The sequence below is a fragment of the Melospiza melodia genome, chromosome 8 (genome assembly GCF_035770615.1).
Source record: "Melospiza melodia melodia isolate bMelMel2 chromosome 8, bMelMel2.pri, whole genome shotgun sequence".
NCBI classification, from domain to species: domain Eukaryota; kingdom Metazoa; phylum Chordata; class Aves; order Passeriformes; family Passerellidae; genus Melospiza; species Melospiza melodia.
The window spans coordinates 21,262-46,845 of NC_086201.1; the positions used below are offsets into that span (position 1 = coordinate 21,262).

At 44.7% G+C, this 25,584-nt stretch overlaps 2 long non-coding RNA genes across 7 annotated transcripts; both read right to left on the minus strand.

Moving 5' to 3' along the window:
* Nucleotides 1–3,187: 3,187 nt before the first annotated feature.
* Nucleotides 3,188–12,546, minus strand: LOC134421063 (uncharacterized). 4 transcript variants are annotated; one of them, XR_010028509.1, is made up of 6 exons: nt 12,532–12,546; nt 9,001–9,065; nt 7,216–8,385; nt 6,773–7,098; nt 6,315–6,432; nt 3,188–5,478 (listed from the first exon to the last, which is right to left on the minus strand). It is a non-coding gene; the product is annotated as an uncharacterized LOC134421063 (long non-coding RNA). The 4 variants fall into 4 exon arrangements; XR_010028508.1 differs by lacking the exon at nt 12,532–12,546 and adding an exon at nt 12,517–12,531; XR_010028506.1 differs by lacking the exons at nt 7,216–8,385; nt 9,001–9,065; nt 12,532–12,546 and having other exon boundaries at nt 3,188–4,562; nt 6,773–7,160.
* Nucleotides 12,547–19,721: 7,175 nt separating this feature from the next.
* Nucleotides 19,722–24,649, minus strand: LOC134421064 (uncharacterized). 3 transcript variants are annotated; one of them, XR_010028512.1, is made up of 5 exons: nt 24,426–24,649; nt 23,834–23,898; nt 22,046–23,212; nt 21,602–21,927; nt 20,655–21,263 (listed from the first exon to the last, which is right to left on the minus strand). It is a non-coding gene; the product is annotated as an uncharacterized LOC134421064 (long non-coding RNA). The 3 variants fall into 3 exon arrangements; XR_010028510.1 differs by having other exon boundaries at nt 20,656–21,263; nt 23,834–24,647; XR_010028511.1 differs by lacking the exons at nt 22,046–23,212; nt 23,834–23,898; nt 24,426–24,649 and adding an exon at nt 19,722–19,992 and having other exon boundaries at nt 21,146–21,263; nt 21,602–22,019.
* Between the last annotated feature and the right edge of the window lie 935 nt (nt 24,650–25,584).

A 25,584-nucleotide genomic window follows, 5' to 3' on the forward strand; every position in this document is an offset into this window, starting at 1 on the left:
CCGCAGTCCACTTCCCAGCCCCACAGTGCGCCCCAAGAGGTGCCATCACAGGCGCAGGCAATATTCTGCCATCGACGGGGTTTTCAGGCGCCACCTTGCAGCCCCCTTTCGCCACCCCGCACATCCTGTTCTATTAGTGGCAATACCCGGCCCCTGCATCCATGTCACAGGCCTACAGTGATCTCGGCGCAAGAACACTACAGTCTCAGGTACCAGCCCTAAGGTTAATGTGATGTGTTAAGGCGCAATTCCAGTCCCAGAATGAAGATAAAGCCCAGTGATCTCAGCCCTTTCAGTTCTTGACCCACAAGCTTTATTTTACTGCCAGCTCTCTTCTTCCAGCTCTGTGTCCCATTCCGCGTTTAGTCCTGAGATCCACAGTGAGTATCCCTTGTAGCAGTGACTCTTTCTGCAGCACTGCCGTCCCCACCCCGGCCCCAGTGATTTCAGCTCCAGTCCCACAAGCTTTATTTAACTGCCAGCTCTTCTTTTGCACTTTCTGCTCAAAATCTTCACAGTAGTGCTACACAATACTACTTGTGCCTCTCAGGACAGGATCTTTGTTTTAGCTCTAGTTCTTGAGCTCTGATCACAGCCCTTACAGCAATTTCAATTCCAACCATGCAGTTCACCTCCCCACTCCACAATCCCTATCCCAGCCCCACAGAGGTTTTACATCAAACCCTACCATATTTCTGTCTCCTCCAGCTCTGCTGCCTCAGCTCCAGCTCCTCAGCTTCCTACTGGCTGCAGCTAAAAGCTGCTCATGCTTCTCATTGCACCTTGGGGCTGTTGATAAGGCCACAAATCAGTTACTGCCATCATTACAATTTCAGTATCTCTAGAAGCTCTCCCATCCACCCACCCAGCCCTAAGTGGCAACCCTAAGTGGCATCCCAACTCTGGGGACACTGGAAGCCTGAAGCTCAACATCCACCCTCCCCCTCACCCTGGCTCTCAGCCCAGCACCTGCACAAAGGCCCCCTCACCTCCCCTCAGGCAGCTCCGGGGGCTGGGAACAGCCACTGGACTCCTGCCCCCCCATCCCAAAAGGCACTCTTGGGCTGGTTCTTGGGCCCTAGAACCCTCTGAGCCCCCACACCCTCAGCCCCTCGTTGGTACCACAGGGCAGGGGCTGGGAACCCCCAGGCATAACCTGCAGGCCCTGTGCTGCAGCTCCATGCCTTCCTCCCATGGCATTTATCTAGCCTCAGCATTTCCACCACCCCACATTGTTTTGGGCCTGACTCATGCCAAAATCATTATTCCACACCCTGGGGTTTTATGTCCCCACTGCTCTCACAACTGGTGTTTCAGCCCCAGTCCCACAACCCTTACCAAATTAACATGACACATCTAGTAAAGAAAACAAATCAAACCAAAAAGATGTATTAAAACGGGCAATAATAAAATAACACAATTAAGAAAAAAAACATTACAAATAAAAACAAAATAAAGTAATAAAAATACAAAAAGCAAGCTTTATCCCTCGTATTCTGAACATTTCTTTAAATCCAGAAACCGCGAAGCAGCTACTTCCCAGCCCCCAGTGACAGCAGACGGTGCCCCCCCCACCGCGCCACTCCAGGCCCCACACCAGCCGCCGGCTACCCGCGCCACGCAGGGCGCGGCAGAAAGAACTGGACACGGCCGGCCCCAGATACTGCCGCAGGCATCGCGTCCATGCTCACCAGCGCTCCCCGGATCAGCTGCCGCGGGGGTCCCGTCCTGCCGCAGCGCCGCTCCTCGGACCGCGCATCCGCAGCTCCCGTCGCTCCCAGCTTCGCCGCCGAACTGACACCGCTGGCGCCCCAACGCCCGCTATTTATGCCCCACGGGCGGACAGCCAGCCAATCACAACCCGAGGCAGCGCCTGCCGGCTCCACCAATCCCAGCCCGCCCATTCCCGCCGCGCTCGGATCCGCGACTCCCCGCGGTCCCCTCAAGCGCTGCTCCCGCCGCCGCCATTGCTGTGGCCGCGTCCGCCCGCTGCCCGCCGCCTGCCCGCTTCCCTGGACCAGAACCTGATCCCGACCAGGACCTGAACTGGAAGCTCCCGGCCGCCCTTGCCGTCCGCAACAGCGCCTGCCGAGGCAGCGGCAGCGGGGACGCTGCTCCGCCGGCTCCCAAAGCGGCGGTGGCGGGAGCGGCGCCTCAGACGTACGGGCGAGCGGGGCCAGTCTGAGGCGGCGAGCCGCGACTGAGCGGGCTGAGATTGGCGGGACCGCTTCCGGTTTGAAAGGGCGGCTGTGATTGGACAGGGCGGACGGAGAAAGGCGGGCCGTGATTGGCAGGCTTAGGAGCCGTCAGGCTGAGGCCCGTGGGAGCGTGGGGCGGAGCTCGCAGGCGGCGGCGGCGGCGGCGGCGGCGGCGGCGGCGGCGGCGGCGGCGGCGGCGGCGGCGGCGGCGGCGGCGGCGGCGGCGGCGGCGGCGGCGGCGGCGGCGGCGGCGGCGGCGGCGGCGGCGGCGGCGGCGGCGCTCGCCAAACCCCCGTCCCCTTCTCCGGCCTTCTCTCGTGCCCAGGTCCCGGCGAAAAGACTCCCGCAGAGCCCCTACCGGAGAGCCCCATCGGCACTCGGGGCAGGAGGCGGAGAGGAGTGTAGCCCGGGAGGGGTTCCGTGTCGTCTTTGCGACAGCAGGGCGGACTAGGGAGCGGCGGCGATTTGGTGAGGAGAGGGCTCGGGAGCGGGGAGGGCGTGCAGCGCCCGCTGCGGGCTCTGGGTGCCTCTTCTACCGCAGTGCTTCCGCTTCTGCGGGGACTTGGCCTGCCCCGACTGGCCGAGATCAGCACCCTGGCCAAAGTTAAGTGCCCGCGTCCCCCTGCCCGCCCTCCGCCTGCTGCGGGCCCGCTGCTCACCCTCGTCGTCGGATGTTATAGATGATAAAACAATATTGGCTTTCACATTCATAGATTAGCTTTTTGCATTACAAGTATTTTGATATGGTAAAACTTATACTTACTTTGAACTGCTTTGTATAGTGTAATATGCCAGTTTATGTATGCACTGTATATTTCATATGAATAGTAGCGTGATAAATATATGGTAGGCTTTAGCAAAATGTTAAAATAGAAACTAAAATACTTCTATGTAACTAACTCAGAAAATGGTGTAAAGCAATTATTCTGCTTCTTATAACTGCAGACTGCCCCTACCAAGTGATAAGATAATAGTGACACAAAAAGAGCTTAAGCATCCAGGAAGGATTTATCGACTCTTACCAGTGTTATCAGGGAGTGTGAAGCAACAGGATAAAACTACAGGAAGAAATAAAATATGTAGACCTAATTTACAGAACGTTCTGCAGACAAGTCAGAGGTTAAAACCAAACAAGAGAGTTCCTGGAACATCAAAAAGTTAAAGGAATGTTTGAATAATGTGTAAGTTAATGAATATGCCTGTAACCTCAGCAATGTAACAGTATATAGTGAACATGTTTTTAAGCTACCTCTGTGCTCTTTGGCTGTGTGCTAAAAGCATCCCAGTGCTGGATTATTTTGTCCTTTTATCCTTTATTAAAATTTTAAAAATTATAAAGAGTGAACTCTGTTTATCACATCAGTGAAGCTTAAGCTGATCTGCATCCAGGTGTTTTGGGACCTGCTGGGGCAGGCCATCGAGGTAAGCGTGGGGCTACCGCAGTGGAGGCCAAGTATTTCAACACAATAGCATAATCAGCAACGTTAATTAATTTTGTATTCTTCATGCAAGCCTCAGCCTAAAGAACGCTACCAGCCTCTACTAGGATTAATAATACGCATAGTAAGTGTTACTAGTATTAATATTTAGGTAAGAACTGTTAGTGTTAACACTGGCAGTCAGTGTGTTAGCTGGTGTTTACTGTGAAGCTCTGCTCTCCCACAGTATGACAAGATCCTGAAGCTGTCCTCAGGTGCACAGTTAAGTGAGCACTGCTGTCCTTACCACGGTCCCCCAATGGAGCCACGCTCCAGAGACGGGCAGCAGTGACTCTGCAGACGCCTTCCCAAGGTGACAGAGCTCGCCCTCCTTCCCATCTGCAGTCAGGGGATGTGAAGGCAACCATTGCTGTCCTCGGCTTCATCATCTCCAGTGCAGCCAAGCACAGTATAGACAATGAGTCTCTGTCAAGTGAGCTGCAGCAGCTGGGACTGCCCAAAGGCAGGGGAAGCCCTCAGGGTGGCACCATCAGCCAGACCTGCTGGGATGTTGCTTACAGTTCCCAGCCCTGCCTTCTTCACACCCAGATGGAGGGCAGGCTGCCTGCTGTGCTGTCCTCCATCACCTCCCTTCTGTACCATCAGTCCCTGGGGGCTCCTCAGGTGCTTTGGTGAGGTTTGGCAGCTGCAGGTCTGGTGTGAGCAGAGGGATTCTTCTCTTGTCTCCCCTCATGAGCAAAGCATGCCAGCCAGCTGTGCTGTTTTACATGTGACTGACCCACAAAATTGCAGGAGACTGAGGACTCGTAACAGGTGCAGGACAGGTTCAAAAGCAACTTGGGACAAAACCTCTGTCTTTGTCAGTCCAAAGGGACAGCAGAGCTCACATCTGCTCACAATAATCCTCTGGGGAGTGGAGCAATGTCTGTATGGAAAGATGACTGGGGGTAAAATCAGTGGAAACCAAGAAGTTACATTTGTATCCTAACAGGAGCTATAATGGGACAGAAATTTTAGGGTAAAATACAGGTGCTGTTCCCAGGATGGAGCTGGGTTGGCATGCTCCACGATGATTCCCCATGCAACCATAAGGACCTGCTAAGGGTGGTGGAGTGGAGTGGGGCACCACAACCAGGCTCTGCCAAAATCTTTGCAGGGGCAGCAACTCCATGGTACTTTGAAGCTTATTAATTGCATAACAAGGGCTATTTGGCATATGTAGGAACACTTTCCAACCTAGCGTCTGAAGACCAATTTAGAGGAGGCGCCTCTAAGTCAAAAGCCAGCCAGACCTTATGTTCTTAGCACCATTCATTTAGAAGAAATCCTGTGACATTTGCAAATTTAAGAGGTGACACCCCCATTCAGACCATGGCTCCTGGGTGCGAACAATAGCTCTTTTCAACAGCAAGGAAATCTGCATGCCCTAGTGTCTCAAGGTCACTTCACCTGAGAGTCCAGAGACCCAAATCCAGCCAGAGTCCTAGTTCCCAAAAAACTTCTGCTATAAGAAATCCTTCAAAGTGTGCAATTCTAGGAGTGGAAATCCTACAGGAAACACGAGGCTTCAGGCTCCAAATGGGATCTCTTTTCCACACAATGGAAAACTCAGCAAGCCCTTCTGGCAAGACCAGTTCACAGGAGGCCCACAATTCTCAAGGGCCAGGCTTGAGAGATCCGACTCCATGGAAGCTTTAATCTGAGAAAAATCCTGTGATGTTGGTACTTTTAAAAGGCAGAATGGCACATTTAGACCCTGGCTGATGCTTTGGAGAGTGATTCTTTTACACAGTAAATAATGATTTCATTCCAATGTCTGTAGGTCACTTTGGAAACAGCCCCTGAAACCCAAGACCAAGAAGAGCCATACTTCATGACAGTTGCCATCTGGGAGGAATCCTATGACATTTGTGATTCAAGAAATTGAACCCAAAATTTCAACAGCTGATATGCAGATGCAAAAGACTGCTGTTTTCCTGAGATAAGAAATACTCCAAACCTAACATTCTGAAGGAGTTCAGAATACACACCCAGGACTGCCATACCCCCCAAAGCGCTACCTCCTGGCAGATTGTCTCTATGGTAAACCCTGTCACACTAGAAATGTTAGGAAGCAGAATCCAAACTACAGCACAAGCACCTGTAAGGAAAAGGTACCTCTGTTCATGAGATAGAACCCTTTCTGTTCCCTTCAGCCCCTACAGCTGTTCTCATGCTTTCAGGGCACTTGATTGGTTCATTCCTAGATAAAACTTATGTCTTTATTTTCAAACATATTACCCATCTCTAGTCAGAGTTTCCTACATTCCTGTATACAAATAAGTGGATAGAGAGAGGGTTTCTTTCCAAATGAATTTAGAGATAAATTCCTTTTCTTTGCCAATACCTATAAAAATGAAAACCTTGACAGGTTTTAGTATTCTACACCCATCCCTCCCTGTGAAATTTATGGCAGTTTTGGGTCCCTCTGGGAGACGACATCCAGCATGTCATGCTGGACTGTTCTAGAGAGTAATTTTCAAATGTAAGCTTAGCAAAGTTTGAATTGACTTGAACAGAGAAAAAAACTACAAGTGAACACCTACACCTGCCTACAAAGAGCTAACAAGCCCCTGGCAGCTGCCAGCATCAAAGCACAGCGGATGTCTCTAATACAGGGTAAGGATAACAATATCACCTTCTGTTCTCTCCAGCTTCTTTTCCCTGCAGTCATATTTTGCTTCTTATGATTTTTTTAGTCTCTGTATCTTCTTGGACAGCACCGAGCCCGACGACAAGGATACGAGAGTCTTTCCCTGCCGGACGGAGAGAACCAGGAAAACAGTTAAAATAAGAACAGGGCAGTTTGAAATTCGTACTTGCAACGAGAAGCAGCGCCTAACCAACAGAACAAAAGTAAACAAAGCACGACACCTCCCTGGGGACAGAAGACTTATAAACTCTCCAGGATTCACAATTCTAGCGACCAAACCCTTCAGGACAGCAGCCAAGTGTCCCCTGAGGTGGTGCTGCACCAAAGAACCATCTGAGAGGTTCCAAAGAGTGAAATGCACAATATTTTGCAAAGACAAAAAATCCTGCAAAATAACAAAAATACAATAGATGTAAACTACAGGGCAAGAGTACAAGTGTTACCTTTGGGAGCTGGAACCATCCAGGTGAGCACCTGATAACTGGATCCTCACCAGAGTTTGAACCCTTCAGGACACAGAAGGGTTTTCCCCAGAAATTTCACAGACTGAGTTTTGATAGAAGCACGCTCGCCGGATCCTCAGAAACGTCGCCCATTCTCCAGGCGTCTGGAGAGAACTGCAAATGGCTCTCACGTAGTTGGAGCTGGTTCTGTAAGGTCTCAGGGTGAATTTCACCAGATGCAACTGAATTGGGCAACTCCCAGTGAGACAGAGGGAACCCAAAGCTTGTTTTACCCAAACCTTGGGTAAGCACAGCTCCAGCAAATACTGAGGAAACAGACATAACAGGGTAAAAATAATAAAACTATTGCTTTTTCTTTAATCTTGCCTTTTTTTGTTTTATTCAGATGAGCAAAACAATGAAGGAGAAGGTGAAAAACTCACCATTACTGAACATTTCATCATCTGTAAGCTGAGCATCCTTAGCATAGAGGACTCCAGAGTTAAAATTCACTGATCCCTGGGAAATAAAACCAAATATATGACAAACAGTCAAACAGAAGGCGTAAAAATTTGTTTCCTCTACAGACTTTCAAGAATGTATCTTTGTATATATCCTACACATTACAACATACACTTTACACCATCTCCTAATATATAATAATTTACCTTTAAACTTTGATAGTATAGTGTGGAGAAATGGCTCCATGACAGAGGTCACGCAGACATTCGCTCGTTAGCCGACCAGGAGCTGGGAAAGTACCGAACACAGGTATTTTTGAGTTTTGCACCTGCAAGATAGCGTGTGCCTGGGCCTAGCTGGGTAGGATAACAAGTAGACAGAGAGACGTGGGAAATAGGGAATGTAGGCCCAAAGGAATGAGGAAGAGTTGATGGTATAGTTTAACCAATAGATCGCTTGGCTTACAGAATATTCATAAGCTTATTATGTGCTGTATAAGTGTCTGATACTCTCTGCAATAAACATAGCTTGCTGATCTCATATTGAGTGTCCGAGTCTTCCCTCACCCAAGAGTACAGCATAAAATTATTAACTAAAATTGGTGATCTATTATTATTAAGTTGTGCTTAAAGTTATTTTTGCTGTCATGTTCAAAACAATTTTTTTTTTTTTTTACTGTAATGAATGAGCAATTGATTTCAAAGTCATCACAAGCCCATCAAAAAAACAAAGCTCTATTCACCGGGCAGGTCTGTGAGCTAGAGGGTAGTTAGGCTTGTACTTACCTCTTGCTCTTCATGAACCAATAAATCCTGTCAACAAAACCAGGATCTTTAGCCCACTCCTATTAAAGATTCTACAAGGATGATGGTTTGATTTGTGTTTAGAAGTTTAGATTTAAAATGGCCAGTCCAATGGATAAATAAAGACAGTTGAAGTAGTATTACTTTACTCTTATTATTATTATTATTGGTATTAGTATTATCAGCTACTGGAAGAAACAAACCAGTAGTATCTATACTTAATTACTTCTATTTCCAGAAAACAATAAAGAAAAAGAACCAAACCAAACAAAGTCACTTCCTACCTTTTGTATCTCAGGATGATGAATTTCTCTTGGGCACTTCTCCAATTTATCAAGACTCACAGCACTGAAAGGCAAACAAAACAGTGCTTTATAGAAGGCCAAGTGCACGTTTCAAGGCTGAACCACCAACTGATTGCAGTGACAGCAGTTACAACATGAATCAGTCCAAGGGCCTCTCTTAAATGGAATGGAATGTTTTGTGGAACTGCCATTTCTTTCCCAAAATACTAACTTCCAACACTTCCTAAACTTATTTTGCATTTTAAAAACAGAAATTAGTAAGACTCTGTGTGGACATCAGGTTTATTTCCTTCTAATGCACAGAGCTCTGTTCCATCATCCTTCACTTTGGCTCTACACAGAATCATGGTGAGCTTTTTAGGAGTGCTCAATAATCAATTCTATTTCTTTTCCTAGTTCTCTCTCTTCTTCAATAATTAAAGGCAAGTCAAATGAAAAATGACAAGTTCAGCATCAGAGTCACACTTTTCCCCTTTGTCTGCTCAAGAACAGGCTTTAAATCCACTTATTGCTGCCTTCAATTGCTGATTCAGACTTGCAAAACCATTCTTACATGTTTTACAGGTTTATCATAAAACCCACAGAACACAAGCTCTGAATTACAGGAAAAGGTACACAGGCAAATATCTAAACTGATTACTTATTTGAAAACACATACCTTAATTCAGATTTCACCCAGAATGTTTCTGTGGGACACTAAGGGAGACATATTTTGTGAGTACCCTGTAAATGAGAAAAGCTAGCATAGATTACAGGACATACCCACTTTTTCTGCATATTCAAATAGAATTATTAATAAAAACAATTAAGTTTAAAAAGAAGGAAGATAACCAAGGTAATTTTACTCAGCTATATTTACTCCCGATTTAGAGAAAAAAAAAAAAGGCCCGGGTGCTGCAAAGAAAAAAAAGTTGAACCACAAACGCTTACAGTAGAATTTTAAAACAATCGCTTGGATAAAAGAATCTTATGGAACGTGAAGTAGAAAAAAAGTGAAACCACTATCAGACCTGCCTATTTTCTCACCAGTGCACAAGAAAATCCTAAAAGCAGTATGAAGTCACTGCCTAAAACCGGTCATGGGATGTAACCAAGAACAATTTAGGCATTTGCTAATCTAGACAGAAACCTTTTCTGGATGCTAGTGTCAAATCACAAGTTTTGTCTCTCAGAAGCTCGACAATGCTGGAAAGCATTTTCCCCGGGGCTCGGGAGGGCAGGGGCGGAAGGGGGGGTCACTTTGCAGCTCGCACCTGTGCCATCCGAACCATACAGCCCGCCCGCTCCCTGCGCTGGGCATTCTCCCGGCCATCTCTGGCTTTACCGCCCAGCGCCGCTCCATCCGCTGTCACGGCACAAAGAGCCACGGGCACTAACGCAGGCAGCAGCCCCGTCATGCCGGCGATACCGCAGCGCTCCCTGCTCGCAGCGCCCAACACGCGGCGGAGCCGCCTCCTCCCGCAGCACCGGCAGCAGCCCGAGGGAGACGGCTGCAGCTCGGGGGCTCCTCCGGCGCCTCCGCCAGCCCGAGGGCGGCCGCCCCACCGGGACCGCGGGAGCGCCCGGCGCCGCTCGCCCGGGGCGGCTCCTGCAGCTCCCGGCCCGCGGCAGCAAAGCACCGCCTCGCCCTCCGCCATCGGCGGGCGGCAGCGCCCCCGCCCCCGGCACCGCTGAGGGAGGCCGAGGAACCGGGCGGACGCTCCTTCCGCGCTGCTCAGCTCCGCGCGGGCGGCCAGACGGAGGCTGCGCCGCTCCAGCGTCGCCGTCCCGCGCGGGAGAGGCGCCGGCAGCTGCCCGCGCACAGCCCCGCGCGACCGCCTGGCACGCCAGCCACTCATGTGCCGCGTCGGCCGTTGCGTCACGCGCCGCGCCAGCAGCACGGCCTGCCGGGAGTTGTAGTCTCGGGCTGACAGCCACAGCTCCGTCCCCCGGGAGCCACCGCGAGCTGCAGCCCTCCCGGGCATCAAACCGGTGCTTCGCCCCACGGCGGGGAAGGACCTGAGGCAGCACCGCTCCTCCCCAATGCCCTCTCTTTTTCCCTCCAACTCTTTTTACTTTTTTCACTCGGGGTTTTTTTTCACCACTTCCCTTCCTTCTTGCTCTCCTGCTTCCTTTCCTTTCCTTTCCTTTTCCTTTCCTTTTCCTTTCCTTTCCTTTTCCTTTCCTTTCCCTTTCCTTCCCCTTCCCCTTTCTTGTATTTCTGATCTTGGTTTACATTTCCACCTTTAGAATAAAAAAGCAGCAGTTCTGTGTCACGTACAGCAGTAGAAACTTTCAGGCGACCCGGGAGTAAAAAAAAAAAAAATCCAAAACGAAAATGATTTAAAGAAAACGATTTATTCCCTGGGAGCCTGAAATTTTCTACTGCTGCACGTGACAAAGAGCTTTTATTCCTTCTTATAGATTGTTGATATTTTTAATATATTTATAGTTTATATTGATTCATTATATTAATAACTATATTTAATATGCACCTTATTCAAAAATATACGGAAATTATTTTTTAAATTATTTACCATATCTACTGCTACAACTTATTTTTCCTTATATTTCTAATTTTTATATAAATCTTTAATGTGTTTATGATATATTTCTATACTTATATTTCTACCTTTATATTATTTGTATTTGTAATTTTTACACTAAACCCCCTGCTTTGGCAAAGAAAAAACAAAACCATCCATTATTTTAAACTACCTAATTTTTTTTTATATTTATATTTAACATAATATACAACAAATGATAGATATAAATAGATAGGTATATCACATCAGTATTTATATCTATTTTATATCCATTTCCTCTAATATTTTTCAAAAAATATATGCAGTATTACGTGTATTATATATTGTATCAATTTACGTTATTTTACATTTACAATTTATTATTAATTTTTTATAGATCTCCATGTAGTTGCAATACATTTATATATTTGTATTTTTTTGGGTTGTATTTACATTTATATTCTCTATTCATATATCTATAAACATACACAATACTCTATTAAAATTAGAGTAACTTATCGTAACATATAATGACTTATGTTACATGATAAATTTTAAAAATTGACCGAATATATAAAAATAAAATTGGGTCATTCCCATTGCTACACATCTATTTCTTTCGTTTCAATATAGTTAGAGTCATAATTGCATATTTAAAATCCAATTCCTAAATGAAATGACAAAACAAACAGCATCAAATTCCCACCAACATCTTCCAAAAACATCAAGATACCTCCAACACCCAAACAAGTGTCAGCGAAAAAACAAAGAACACTCTTTTCAATAACAATTCTCATCACGACAGAAAAACGGAACCAAAATAAAAGAAAATCCTCTAGAAACACACACAGAAAATTACAAAAAGTACTAAAAAAATGTCAAACCAATCTACTCAACTCAAGCCAGTGCCACTCACCCTGAATGACGTTACTAAAAAAAAAAAAAAAACAAAATTCTACCTCTACACTAACTCAAAGAATAAACAATCCTCTGTAAAAATAACTTTAAAACCTGAACTAATTAAGAAAATGGAAAAACATCTCAACCACTAAAAACTAAGAAATTAACTACCCAAAATTAATAAATACTTAAAAAACCCACCATATAAATACCCATGTTCGGAAAAAAAACCCTGATAAACAATACTCAAATACATTAAAAGACAACAACAACAATAACAAAAAAAAAAAGAAAATAAAGAAACCAACAACGAGAATAATACCAAAAAACAGATAAACTTAAATCTGCAACAAAAAAATAATTCCCAACTGAATAAACCCATAGTGCCTCAAGCTATCAAAATAAAAATACCACCTAGGTACAAACACAAAGACTAAAGACAAACGTAACCATAAACAATGTCCCCCAAATTACCCGTAACCATAAAACATACACTACAATCAAACAAACCAAACAAATAAAAGCCCTGGAAGACGATAAACACACATGCAATTATCGAGATTAAAAACCCGCCGCTATGAACGACACGACGCTACCCCAAGCCGCCCAAAACAAACACTACACACTCACGCTAATAAAAGCCACCGCAACAGAATTAAAATCCGAACCGCTGCTTCACGCTACGACCCGTAAAATCCATTGCGCGCCCTTCTAAACATAACACCCCGGGGAAAAATAAATCCGACTACAAAACCCAATCCAAAACAAACCTTTATCATCCCTACCGGCACCGAGAACCGTGCCCACTCAGGAAGAACCCCATATCCCTTAGCGGACAGCCGCTGCAAACCGAACCCAGCGATGCCATCAACGCCTCCAAAGCGCCTCCGAGCCACGGCACCGCCGAACGTGGAGCGGCCGAACCCCGCGCTCGCTGCCGGCCCCGGACGGAGCGCGGCTCCCGGCAGGAAAGCGGCTCCTGCGGCGGCTGCTCCGGCACGCGGGGCCGGCGCCGCCCCGGGGAGCCCCGCCCGCTGCCCCTGCCCGGCGGGGCCGGCACCGGGCCCGGGGCTACCGGCAGCGCCCGAGCCCCGCGCCCGGAGCGGACGGAGCGGCCGGCACCGCCCGGGCCGGCGCAGCAGCGCCCGCGCCGCCTCTGCCGCCCTTGGCCGGCCCGGCCCGGCTCCGCTCGGCTCCGCACGGCTCGCACCGGCGCGGCTCCGCCACTGCCGCCGTCGGCCGGCCCGGCCGCGCCGAATCCCCCGTGCGCCCCGGCAGCTGCCCGGGCCGTGCCAGCAGCGCTCCCGAGCGGGAACGTTCCGGGCCGGGCCGCGGGCACGGGCAGCGCCCTCCAATGCAGCGGCACAGCCCCATTGCAGCCCTGCAAACGCTGCGGGAGCTGCGGCTTCCCGCAAGCCAACCCCGAAACCGCAGACGGGGCGCACCTCACTTCAACAAGGGCAAAGAAATGTGTTCTCCCCTCCAATTTCACCCCCTAGGAGAGCAGAAAAGAAGGGGCGCTCCCCAAATGAAAGCCTTCGACTGATGGGAAAAGGCGATTTCGACCTCCATTCAAACCCTTGAAAAGGAGGGACACCAGGGCTGCCCCCTCCATTTAAACCCGAGGGTGGTGCAAATGGGGTGGCTGCCTTCAAATCAAACCCATAATACCACAAGAATACTTTTCCCATTCCCCTTAGAATAGAACGCAGGGATTCCCTGTCACCCCCGGGATACCCCTAACAGCCTGGAAAAGGCAGCTTTTCCTGCAATCAACACCCTTAAAACCACAAGTCAAGAGGGATCCCCTCAGGTCAAACGCAGACAATAAAAGAAGAGGAGCTGCTTCCTTCTCCTTAATCCCTTTTGTCCTCACAAGCTCCACTTTTGTTCCTGGGGATCCGGGGAGGGACTGGCAAGACGAAATTGCAAAGGGGAAGGAGAAAATTCCCCGCTCCAAACCCACACGGGCTCACCTGTTCGGCTGCTGCTCCCGGGCACGAGGATTCGTCCCTCGGCGCCTCCTTTAAGCGATGCTCCACGTACCCAAGCGCGGATCCAGGTGTTGCCCCCGACCCTGTGGGAAGCTCCCGCAGTCCTTCCATGAGACAGCGCCGGGAGCGCCCCATAAACCCCTCCACTCAGCAGCTCCATGCAAAAGGGAGCTGAGGCAAAGCCTCCCCCTAAAACAGCCTTGCCCCGGCAGGAGCCGGCCCCTCATCATCCTCACACTCACACCTGGGCTGCTCCGAGCCCCCATCATCCTCACACCTGGTGCTGCTCCGAGCCCCCATCACCGTCACACTCACACCTGGGGTGCTCCGAGCCCCCATCACCGTCACACTCACACCTGGGGTGCTCCGAGCCCCCATCATATATTTTTCATATTTATAGTCGCATGTATATTTAGAATTTATATTACTGTATAATAAAAATTATATTATATATTGCATCTCTTCATGTTACTTACATAGGTTTCTATTTCTATTCATCGTTTGGTATTATATCTTTATATCTCTGTATATTTATTATATATTTCTGTATGTCGATTTACATTTCTATAGTACTTATATTATTTAAAATAAAACCCCTGCCTCTAACGAAATAAAAAGCAAAGACAACCCTATCTTTAAAACACATTTAAAAGTTTAAAAATAATTTTGTTTGTCATAATTTTATTCACATCTATATTTGTAATTTTCATTTGTTATATTTATAGATATTATATATATTGGAGAGAATACCTTTTTATATAATAATAGATATATTCTTTTGACACAATAGATTTCTTTTACTTATATTTATATGTATTAAATATTTATTGATATCGACATATATATATGATATATTTGGATTTCTAGTTTTATATTTTTTATGAAATCTCCAGCCTATACCCCAATAAAAGCCAAACTATCCCCAATTTATTTAAACTATATTTAAACATAAATCGTGTCACAGCTGCATTGCACAGCAGTGCCCCAAGCTAATCTGACACTTGTTCATCTCCTGGACCTGAATCTGAACCCGCTCACCTTGATCGCACCTGGCAGAACCATTTTCGTACCTTTTTCTGGCATGTCTTGTTTTTGGTTTTTTTTGTCTTGAGTTTTTGTGGCCTTTATTGCCTCTCTTTCTTGCCTTGTTTTTTGGGGCTTTTACTCCCTTTTTCCTTGATTTTTTTCTGGCACTTCTTGGGGTTTTTTCTTCATTTCTTCTTGCCCATCTTGTTGGGTTTTTTTGGTTTTTCCTTGCCCCCCTTGGGGTTTTTTTTTCAGGTGTTTTGTTTTTTTTTTTTTTTTTCCTTGGATTTTCTTGGCCTTCTTTTTTTTTTCCTTTTCTGGATTTTTTCTTCCCCATCTTGGTTTTTAGTTCTGATTTTATTTCTTGCCCATTTTGGGGTTTTTCTCTGGTCTGTTTTCAGGGATTTTTCTTGCCCATCTTGGGTACTTTTCTGTTTTTTTTTTTTTTTTTTTTTTTTTTTTTTCTCTGCCTTTCTTACGGTTTTTTCTGGTTTATTTTTTTTTCTGGGATTTTTCTCGCCCATCTTGGGGGTTTATTCTGGGCTTTTTCATGCCCATCTTGGGGTTTTCTTCTGCGTTTTTTTCTTGCCCATCTTGTTCTTGTTTTTCGGGTTTTTTTTTCTTTTTCTTTTTTTTTTTTTTTTTTGTCTTTATTTTGTTTTATTCCTGTTTTTATTTCTGTGGTATTTCTGGGATTTTTCTTGCTCATCTTGGATTTTTCGGGGAGGGGGGTTTCTCACCCATCCCGAGGTTTTTTTTTTTTTTTATGTGGGTTTGTTTTTTTGGTTTTTTTTTTGTTTGTTTGTTTGTTTGGGTTTTTTTTTTTTTCCGTAGGTTTCTCCTTGCCCTCCTGGTTTTTGGGTTTTTTTGTCTGTCTTCCTTCCTTCCTTCCTGTCCTTCCTTCTTTCTTCCTTTCATTTCCTTTCCTTATTTTCTTTTTTTCTTTTTCTTTCTTTCTTTCCCTGCATTTCTAATCTTGGTTTTCCTTTCTAGCTTTAGAATAAAAAAGCAGCAGTAGTAACTTTCAGGCTACCTGGGAGTAAAAAAAACTCCAAAACGAAAATGATTTAAAGAACACGATTTATTCCCTGGGAGCCTGAAATTTTCTACTGCTGCACATGACATAGAGCTTTTATTCCCTCTTATAGATAGTTGATATTTTATACTTTATACAGCGCCCCCTGCCGTCTGCACAGGCGCACTGCATGCAGAGCGCTGCGGCGTCGTTCGGTTCTGTTTAATGAAACTCGGCTGAATTCGGCTTGCTTCGGCTCTTGGTCTAAACTCGTTTCAGTTCGGCTCTTCGGCTAAACTCGGTCGTATTCGGCACGTTGGCTAAATGCGGCTCAAGTCGGCTACACTCGGCTATCGGTTCCAGTCGGCTATCATCGGCTCTTGGTGTAAACTCGGCTGTTTTCGGCCGCACTGGGCTCTTCGGTTCAAGTCGGCTGTTTTCGGCCGCAGTCGGCTCTTCGGGGAAACTCGGCTGTTCCCGGCCGCAGTCGGCTCTTCGGAGAAAGTCGGCTGTTTTCGGCCACACTCGGCTCTTCGGGTAAACTCGGCTGTTTTCGCCCACACTCGGCTCTTCGGCTCTTCGGAACTATTCGGCCCGGCTCGGCTCCCTCAGGGCGGGAAAGCGGACGTGAGAGGACCCCGGCACAGCGAGGCGTTTACCCAGATGCCTCTCACAAACCCGCCGAAATACGCCCGCCCGCGGCGCCCCTGAGCCCACAGCATGTCTCGAGTACACATGAAACGCCACAGAAAAATCCGTCAGGGCCGCCATGACGTCGGTATTCCGTGCAGGCAGTGCAGTTACACCCACCCGGTCCTCCACTTCCCCGCCCTTTTCGCCGCCATGCTGAGAAGGTCAACCAAAACTCCGCGACATCGCCCACGCGCCACTCCCAAGGTGGCGGCCTCTCGGTGCACGGCTGCAGTACCGCGCTCTGCCCACAAGGCGGCAGCACTGCCGCCCGCCCCAGCCGGGGGCGCAGCGCGCCTCGGGGCTGCGGGCAGCGAAGGCGGCAAAAAAGAACAGGGGCGATCCCCGCCGAAAACTGCTCTGAAATAAATGCCCCAAAACCGGGAAGAGGGGAAAAAAACTTCTGCCTCTAGCCTAACAGGACAAAAGACAAAACAAAACAAAACAAAACACAACACAACACAAAAAAAAAAAAAAAACCAAAAAACACAAAGAAAAAAAAAAACCAACAATTTCTTTAAAAAAATATTTAAATATTTTTAAAATATTTTTTCATATTGATATTCACATTTCTATTTACAATGTATATTGATGTACACTGTCCATTTACACATTTCTTTTTATAAATACATTTCTATTCGATATTGCATATATCCCTACAACTTAAATTTATTTGTATATTTTTATAAATATTTTTACATAGTAAGTATATATTTCTGTTACGATTTTTACTTCTGTAACACTTGGATTATTTAAAATAAAACCTTTGCCTCCATCCACATTAAAGCCAAAAAGAACCCCTTTCTTCAAAACTGTATTTAAATATTTTTTTAAATTCTATTTTTCAGGTTCATATTCACTTTTACATTTAAAATGTATACTTATGTATACTGTTATTTGTATTCTTCATTACATCTCTTCCTATTATTTGTATTTATTTATATTTTGTGTTTATATATATATTTATATCTTGATTGTATATCTCAATATTTAGAAATATATAACAATAATATCTACATTCATATTATTTAAAATAAAAACCCTGCCTCTAACACAAGAAGAATAAAAAAAAACCCAACCCTTTGTTTTAAACAATATTTAAATAGATTTTATCCTCATGTTCAATTTTTATATTCATATTTGTATTTATAATGTATATTAATGTCTATTGCTTACTTATACATTTATCTTTACCAATGTCAATTTATTAATAAATTTATATTCTATATTACATCCGATGCGAGTAGGTATTTATATTTTTTATATATTTTTATTCATATTTTTTATATTGATTAAATATTTCTGCGTCAAGATTTTTACTTCTGGAACACTTATAATATTCAAAATAAAAACCCTGCCTCTACTTAAATAAAAGCCAAAACATTCCCTTTCTCTTAAACTATATTTACATATTTTTATATTTATATTCCCATTTATAATTTATATTGCCATATAATGTTATTTATATTCTATACAACTCTTCATATTACTTACATATATTTATATTTAAATTTATAGTCATAGTTTAGCAATTTCTCTTTATATATTTACTATATATTTCTATCTTAAGATCCACATTTCTATATTACTTATATTATTTAAAATAAAACTCCTGCCTCTAACCAAATAAAAACCAAGGATACCCCATTATTTGAACCAGATTTAAAATTTAGGAAGTAAATTTATTTTTCAAAATTATAATGATATTTATATGGATATTTTTATTTATTTTATTCATAGATATTATACATATTAGAGAGACAACCTTCTAATATAATCATAGATATATATTTTCCGTATTATATATATTTTTACTTATATTTATTTAAATTAAATATGTATAGATATTTGTATTTCTATATATATTTGTATATCTGAATTTATATTTTATTTCTATCATTTATTTAAAATTCCCAGCCTATAACCTAAAAAAAAAACCCAATTTACTTTAACTCTATTTAAATATTTTTATATCTACAATCTATATTTATTTATCTTTGTGTATATATATAAAATAGACTATCATTTATCTATATGATAATATGTTACAATTATATACCATATATTATATTTTTATGTATGTATCTGTTATCTATATTTATGTTTACCACTCTAATGTTATATTTATTTTTAAATGTATATTTATTTCTATTTTCATCTCTATATTAAACCATGTCAGTTCATTAACCCGACGCACCAGAGCCACAACAATACTGTACCTTTGTCAGCACCAGCACGCAGCACACGCCCATCCCATCGCAGCACAGCAAAACAAAACCTATTTCTGTTACTAACGGAACAAACATCCCACAACACTGAACCCTAATAAAAACTCAAATAAACCTAACTGTAAATAAATTTTAAATCCCACTATAAAGTGGCCCAAAACCTCCGCACATGCTCATCATAAACTTCCTCCTAAAATGATATCTCAAAAACCCCAAAAAACTCAAACACACCTTGAAAATGACACAACTGCTAATAAAAACTAACACCCAATAAAAATTAAATCAAACCAACTCACTAGACTCAAAACTGCACAACTGACCCTAAACATTACTAAAAAAAGTCCCCAAAGCTCTACCTTTATGCTAATGCACAAATAATAACCTATGATCTATCAAAGTTATTTGAAAAAATTAAAAAAAATAATTAAAACCATGAAAATAAAAAACCTAAACTATTAAAATACTAAAAAATATCACTACCTAAATTAAAAAACATATTGCCTATAAAAACCCACCATATAAATGCTCCTGTCCCAAAAAATAAAAATAAAAAAAACTATCCAACCAGAAAGAAATCAGAACTTAGGAACACCAAAACCATAATGTCCAAAAGGTCACACCACATCCCTTATCATACACCAACTACAAACAAGATAGAACAATACAATGAATTCTTAAAAACCACCTTAAAACCACTACATTGAAAAACATTTCAAAAATTAAAAACTGCATTTAACAAAAGCCATCTAATAAATTCACACCCAAAACTCCAGCAGCCCAGCTGGCCCTACCAAAGCTCTAGGTTTATACATACAGTAAACAAAACCAAAATCCCAGTAATACCCATCAGAAATCTATGAAAGAACCCTACTGAAATTAATCCTGCCTCAAATACAAACCAACCCATCCAGAAAGTCAGCTTCACTCAAAAAACAATTTACACAGAGTTAATAATACCAAGAAATAAAACAACACACCATATACCACCAATGCATATCATAGTGAAGGAAAAAAAAAACACTACATTTTTTCCTTTTTGTTTTTTAAACTAACTTCTTTTATTAGCTAGAACAAAAGCTTTTGCCAGGACTGTAGCAACAACAACAACTTCTTTTTCTTCTTCTCCTTCTGAAATGTCCCTTCTCACTCCCAAATTCCTTTCAACTCCTGAGTTTACATCCAAGCAAAAAGCAAAATTCGTGCACTCGTGCGTTCGCTGCTCCTGTCAGATTCTCTGTTTCCCTCCACATCTTCTTACACTTTCAGTCCTCACGCTGTCCCGCCGTGAAGAGTCTGACAGAAGAATTGGCACATGTTAACAGAGCATTTCCCTCCCTCCCTCCCTCCCTCTGCTTTCCTCAGCGCATTTCAATCCATCCCAGGCCTGCAGTGATGCACGCTCACCCCAAAGCTCACAGCAAGCATGCAGCAGCTCAGGCTCACTCGGCTCCAGGGCCCAGAGCCTGCAGGCCCTGCAGCTGCCACACGGATGGACCTGGTTCCCTCCCCGGGTGCCCAGAGGGAAACCTGAGGGCAGGCGTCCACCCCGAGGGTGCACCCGCAGCCCCGGGCAGGCATGGAGTCGCCGGCTGCTCTCTGGGGACGACACCCTCCCTGCAGGCCACACTGCCTCGTCCTCTCCCACCCTGGGGGACAGGCACCTCCAGGGTCTGTGACCAGCCCCCTTCCGTCAGCATCCAGGGGCTCTGTCAGAGCCACAGGGCTCAATTCGTGGTGAGTACCGATGGCACACAAATGGCAGCCCGAGGAAATCGTGTTCTGGGCTCTAAGTGCTTGGGACAGGGTCTGATTTTTTGTTTTGTACTCGTATGAAGATTAGTACAACAGGGCTCTGACGGATGACATGGCAACACAGAACTAAACACTCCTCGATAGGATTACATCGACTTCTAGGAAAAGACAAAAGCCTAGGACCCTTCTGAAATCTACTTTTAATCCAAAGCACGGGGATTGTCAGCATGCTGCACCTTCCAGCTTTTCAAAGCAGCTTCCCTCTGAAGACCAGGAAACATTGATTTCTACAGAAACAATGGGCAACCCCCAGGCTAATCTCAGCACTACTGTTTAATAGGGGACCTGCCAGCGTGCCAGTCCAGCTTCAAGAGTGCTTTACTTCAGTCTAACATCCCCACACAATTCTTCTCACATCTCCCAACCCTGAAATCTTATTTTCCCCTAAAGCTTCTCTTCATTAGCAATTTCCAAGTAACATGGTATTTTTACAACATTCAAAAATGTCACGCTGGACTGTGCTAGAGAGTAATCTGCAAATATAAGCTTAGCAAAGTTTGAATTGACTTGTCCAGAGAAAAAACCTACAAGTGAACACCTACACCTGCCTACAAAGAGCTAACAAGCCCCTGGCAGCTGCCAGCATCAAAGCACAGCGGATGTCTCTAATACAGGGTAAGGATAACAATATCACCTTCTGTTCTCTCCAGCTTCTTTTCCCTGCAGTCATATTTTGCTTCTTATGATTTTTTTAGTCTCTGTATCTTCTTGGACAGCACCGAGCCCGACGACAAGGATACGAGAGTCTTTCCCTGCCGGACGGAGAGAACCAGGAAAACAGTTAAAAAAAGAACAGGGCAGTTTGAAATTCGTACTTGCAACGAGAAGCAGCGCCTAACCAACAGAACAAAAGTAAACCAAGCATGATACCTCCCTGGGGACAGAAGACTTATAAACTCTCCAGGATTCACAATTCTAGCGACCAAACCCTTCAGGACAGCAGCCAAGTGTCCCATGGGGTGGTGCTGCACCAAAGAACCATCTGAGAGGTTCCAAAGAGTGAAATGCACAATATTTTGCAAAGACAAAAAATCCTGCAAAATAACAAAAATACAAGATGTAAACTACAGGGCAAGAGTACAAGTGTTACCTTTGGGAGCTGGAACCATCCAGGTGAGCACCTGATAACTGGATCCTCACCAGAGTTTGAACCCTTCAGGACACAGAAGGGTTTTCCCCAGAAATTTCACAGACTGAGTTTTGATAGAAGCACGCTCGCCGGATCCTCAGAAACGTCGCCCATTCTCCAGGCGTCTGGAGAGAACTGCAAATGGCTCTCACGTAGTTGGAGCTGGTTCTGTAAGGTCTCAGGGTGAATTTCACCAGATGCAACTGAATTGGGCAACTCCCAGTGAGACAGAGGGAACCCAAAGCTTGTTTTACCCAAACCTTGGGTAAGCACAGCTCCAGCAAATACTGAGGAAACAGACATAACAGGGTAAAAATAATAAAACTATTGCTTTTTCTTTAATCTTGCCTTTTTTTTTTTTTATTCAGATGAGCAAAACAATGAAGGAGAAGGTGAAAAACTCACCATTACTGAACATTTCATCATCTGTAAGCTGAGCATCCTTAGCATAGAGGACTCCAGAGTTAAAATTCACTGATCCCTGGGAAATAAAACCAAATATATGACAAACAGTCAAACAGAAGGCGTAAAAATTTGTTTCCTCTACGGACTTTCAAGTACGTATCTTTGTATATATCCTACACATTACAACATACACTTTACACCATCTCCTAATATATAATAATTTACCTTTAAACTTTGATAGTATAGTGTGGAGAAATGGCTCCATGACAGAGGTCACGCAGACATTCGCTCGTTAGCCGACCAGGAGCTGGGAAAGTACCGAACACAGGTATTTTTGAGTTTTGCACCTGCAAGATAGCGTGTGCCTGGGCCTAGCTGGGTAGGATAACAAGTAGACAGAGAGACGTGGGAAATAGGGAATGTAGGCCCAAAGGAATGAGGAAGAGTTGATGGTATAGTTTAACCAATAGATCGCTTGGCTTACAGAATATTCATAAGCTTATTATGTGCTGTATAAGTGTCTGATACTCTCTGCAATAAACATAGCTTGCTGATCTCATATTGAGTGTCCGAGTCTTCCCTCACCCAAGAGTACAGCATAAAATTATTAACTAAAATTGGTGATCTATTATTATTAAGTTGTGCTTAAAGTTATTTTTGCTGTCATGTTCAAAACAATTTTTTTTTTTTTTTACTGTAATGAATGAGCAATTGATCTCAAAGTCATCACAAGCCCATCAAAAAAACAAAGCTCTATTCACCGGGCAGGTCTGTGAGCTAGAGGGTAGTTAGGCTTGTACTTACCTCTTGCTCTTCATGAACCAATAAATCCTGTCAACAAAACCAGGATCTTTAGCCCACTCCTATTAAAGATTCTACAAGGATGATGGTTTGATTTGTGTTTAGAAGTTTAGATTTAAAATGGCCAGTTCAATGGATAAATAAAGACAATTTAAGTAGTATTACTTTACTCTTATTATTATTATTGGTATTAGTATTATCAGCTACTGGAAGAAACAAACCAGTAGTATCTATACTTAATTACTTCTATTTCCAGAAAACAATAAAGAAAAAGAACCAAACCAAAAAAAGTCACTTCCTACCTTTTGTATCTCAGGATGATGAATTTCTCTTGGGCACTTCTCCAATTTATCAAGACTCATAGCACTGAAAGGCAAACAAAACAGTGCTTTATAGAAGGCCAAGTGCACGTTTCAAGGCTGAACCACCAACTGATTGCAGTGACAGCAGTTACAACATGAATCGTTCCCAGAGCCTCTGTTCAATGGAATGTTCTAAGGAACTGCCATTTCTTTCCCAAAATACTAACTTCCAACACTTCCTAAGCGTATTTTGTATTTTAAAACAACAGAAGTTAGTGAGACTCTGTGTGGAGGTCAGGTTTAAATTTATTTCCTTCTAAAGCTCAAAGCTCTGTTCCATCACCCTTCCCTTCGGCTCTACACAGAATCATGGTGAGCATTTGAGGAGTGTTCAATAACCAATTCTATTTCTCTCTTTTTCTAGTTCTCTCTCTTCCTAAATCATTCAAGGCACGTAAAATGAAAAATGACAAGTTCATCATCAAATTCACACTTTTTCCCTTTGTCTGGTCAACAACAGGCTTTAAATCCACTTATTGCAGCCTTCAACGATTCAGACTTGCAAAACAATTCTTACATGTTTTACAGCTTTATCATACAACCCAGAGAATGCAAGCTCTGAATTACAGGAAAAGGTAATTCACAGGCAAATGTCTAAAGGGATCACTTACTTGTAAATACATACCTTGATAGAGATCGCACTGAGAACGTTTCTGTGGCACTCTAAGGGAGACATATTTTCTGAGTACCCTGTAAACAAGAAAAGCTACGATATATTACAGGATATACCCACGTCTTCTGCATATTCAAAAAGAATTATTAATAAAAACAATTAAGTTTAAAAAGAAGGAAGATAACCAAGGTAATTTTACTCAGCTATATTTACTCCCGATTTAGAGAAAAAAAAAGTCATGGGTGCTGCAAAGAAAAAAAAAGTGAACCACAAACGCTTACAGTAGGATTTTAAAACAATTGCTTGGATAAAAGAATCTTATGGAACGTGAAGTAGAAAAAAAGTGAAACCACTATCAGACCTGCCTATTTTCTCACCAGTGTACAAGAAAATCCTAAAAGCAGTATGAAGTCACTGCCTAAAACCGGTCATGGGATGTAACCAAGAACAATTTAGGCATTTGCTAATCTAGACAGAAACCTTTTCTGGATGCTAGTGTCAAATCACAAGTTTTGTCTCTCAGAAGCTCGACAATGCTGGAAAGCATTTTCCCCGGGGCTCGGGAGGGCAGGGGCGGAAGGGGGGGTGGCTTTGCAGCTCGCACCTGTGCCATCCGAAGCATACAGCCCGCCCGCTCCCTGCGCTGGGCATTCTCCCGGCCATCTCTGGCTTTACCGCCCAGCGCCGCTCCATCCGCTGTCACGGCACAAAGAGCCACGGGCACTAACGCAGGCAGCAGCCCCGTCATGCCGGCGATACCGCAGCGCTCCCTGCTCGCAGCGCCCAACACGCGGCGGAGCCGCCTCCTCCCGCAGCACCGGCAGCAGCCCGAGGGAGACGGCTGCAGCTCGGGGGCTCCTCCGGCGCCTCCGCCAGCCCGAGGGCGGCCGCCCCACCGGGACCGCGGGAGCGCCCGGCGCCGCTCGCCCGGGGCGGCTCCTGCAGCTCCCGGCCCGCGGCAGCAAAGCACCGCCTCGCCCCCCGCCCCCGGCACCGCTGAGGGAGGCCGAGGAACCGGGCGGACGCTCCTTCCTCCTGCTCAGCTCCGTGCGGGCGGCCAGACGGAGGCTGCGCCCCTCCAGCGTCGCCGTCCCGCGCGGGAGAGGCGCCGGCAGCTGCCCGCGCACAGCCCGCGCGGCCGCCTGGCACGCCAGCCACTCATGTGCCGCGTCAGCCGTTGCGTCACACGCCGCGCCGGCAGCACGGCCTGCCGGGAGTTGTAGTCTCGGGCTGACAGCCACGGCTCCGTCCCCCGCCACCGGGAGCTGCAGTCCCACCCGGGCATCAAACGCGTCCTTCGCCCCAGGGCGGGGAAGGACCTGAGGCAGCACCGCTCCTCCCGGATGTCCTTCCTTTTTCACTCCAACTCTTTTTGCTTTTTTTCACTCTGCTTTTCACCCGCTTTTTCACTCTCACTCTTCCTTTTTCACTCTCACCCTTTTCCTTTGCTTCTTTCCTTCTTGGTCTCCTGCCTTCCTTCTTGCTCTCCTTCCTTCGATCTTCCTGTTTTTTCTTTTCCTTTCCTTTCAATTCCATTTTCTTTTTTTCCTTTTCTTTCTTTCCTTGCCTGCATTTCTAATCTTGATTTTCCTTTCTAGCTTTAGAATAAAAAGCAGCAGTAGTAACTTTCAGGCTACCTGGGAGTAAAAAAAACTCCAAGACGATAATGATTTAAAGAAAACTATTCCCTGGGAGCCTGAAATTTTCTACTGCTGCACGTGACGTAGAGCTTTTATTCCTTCTTATATATAGTAGATATTTTA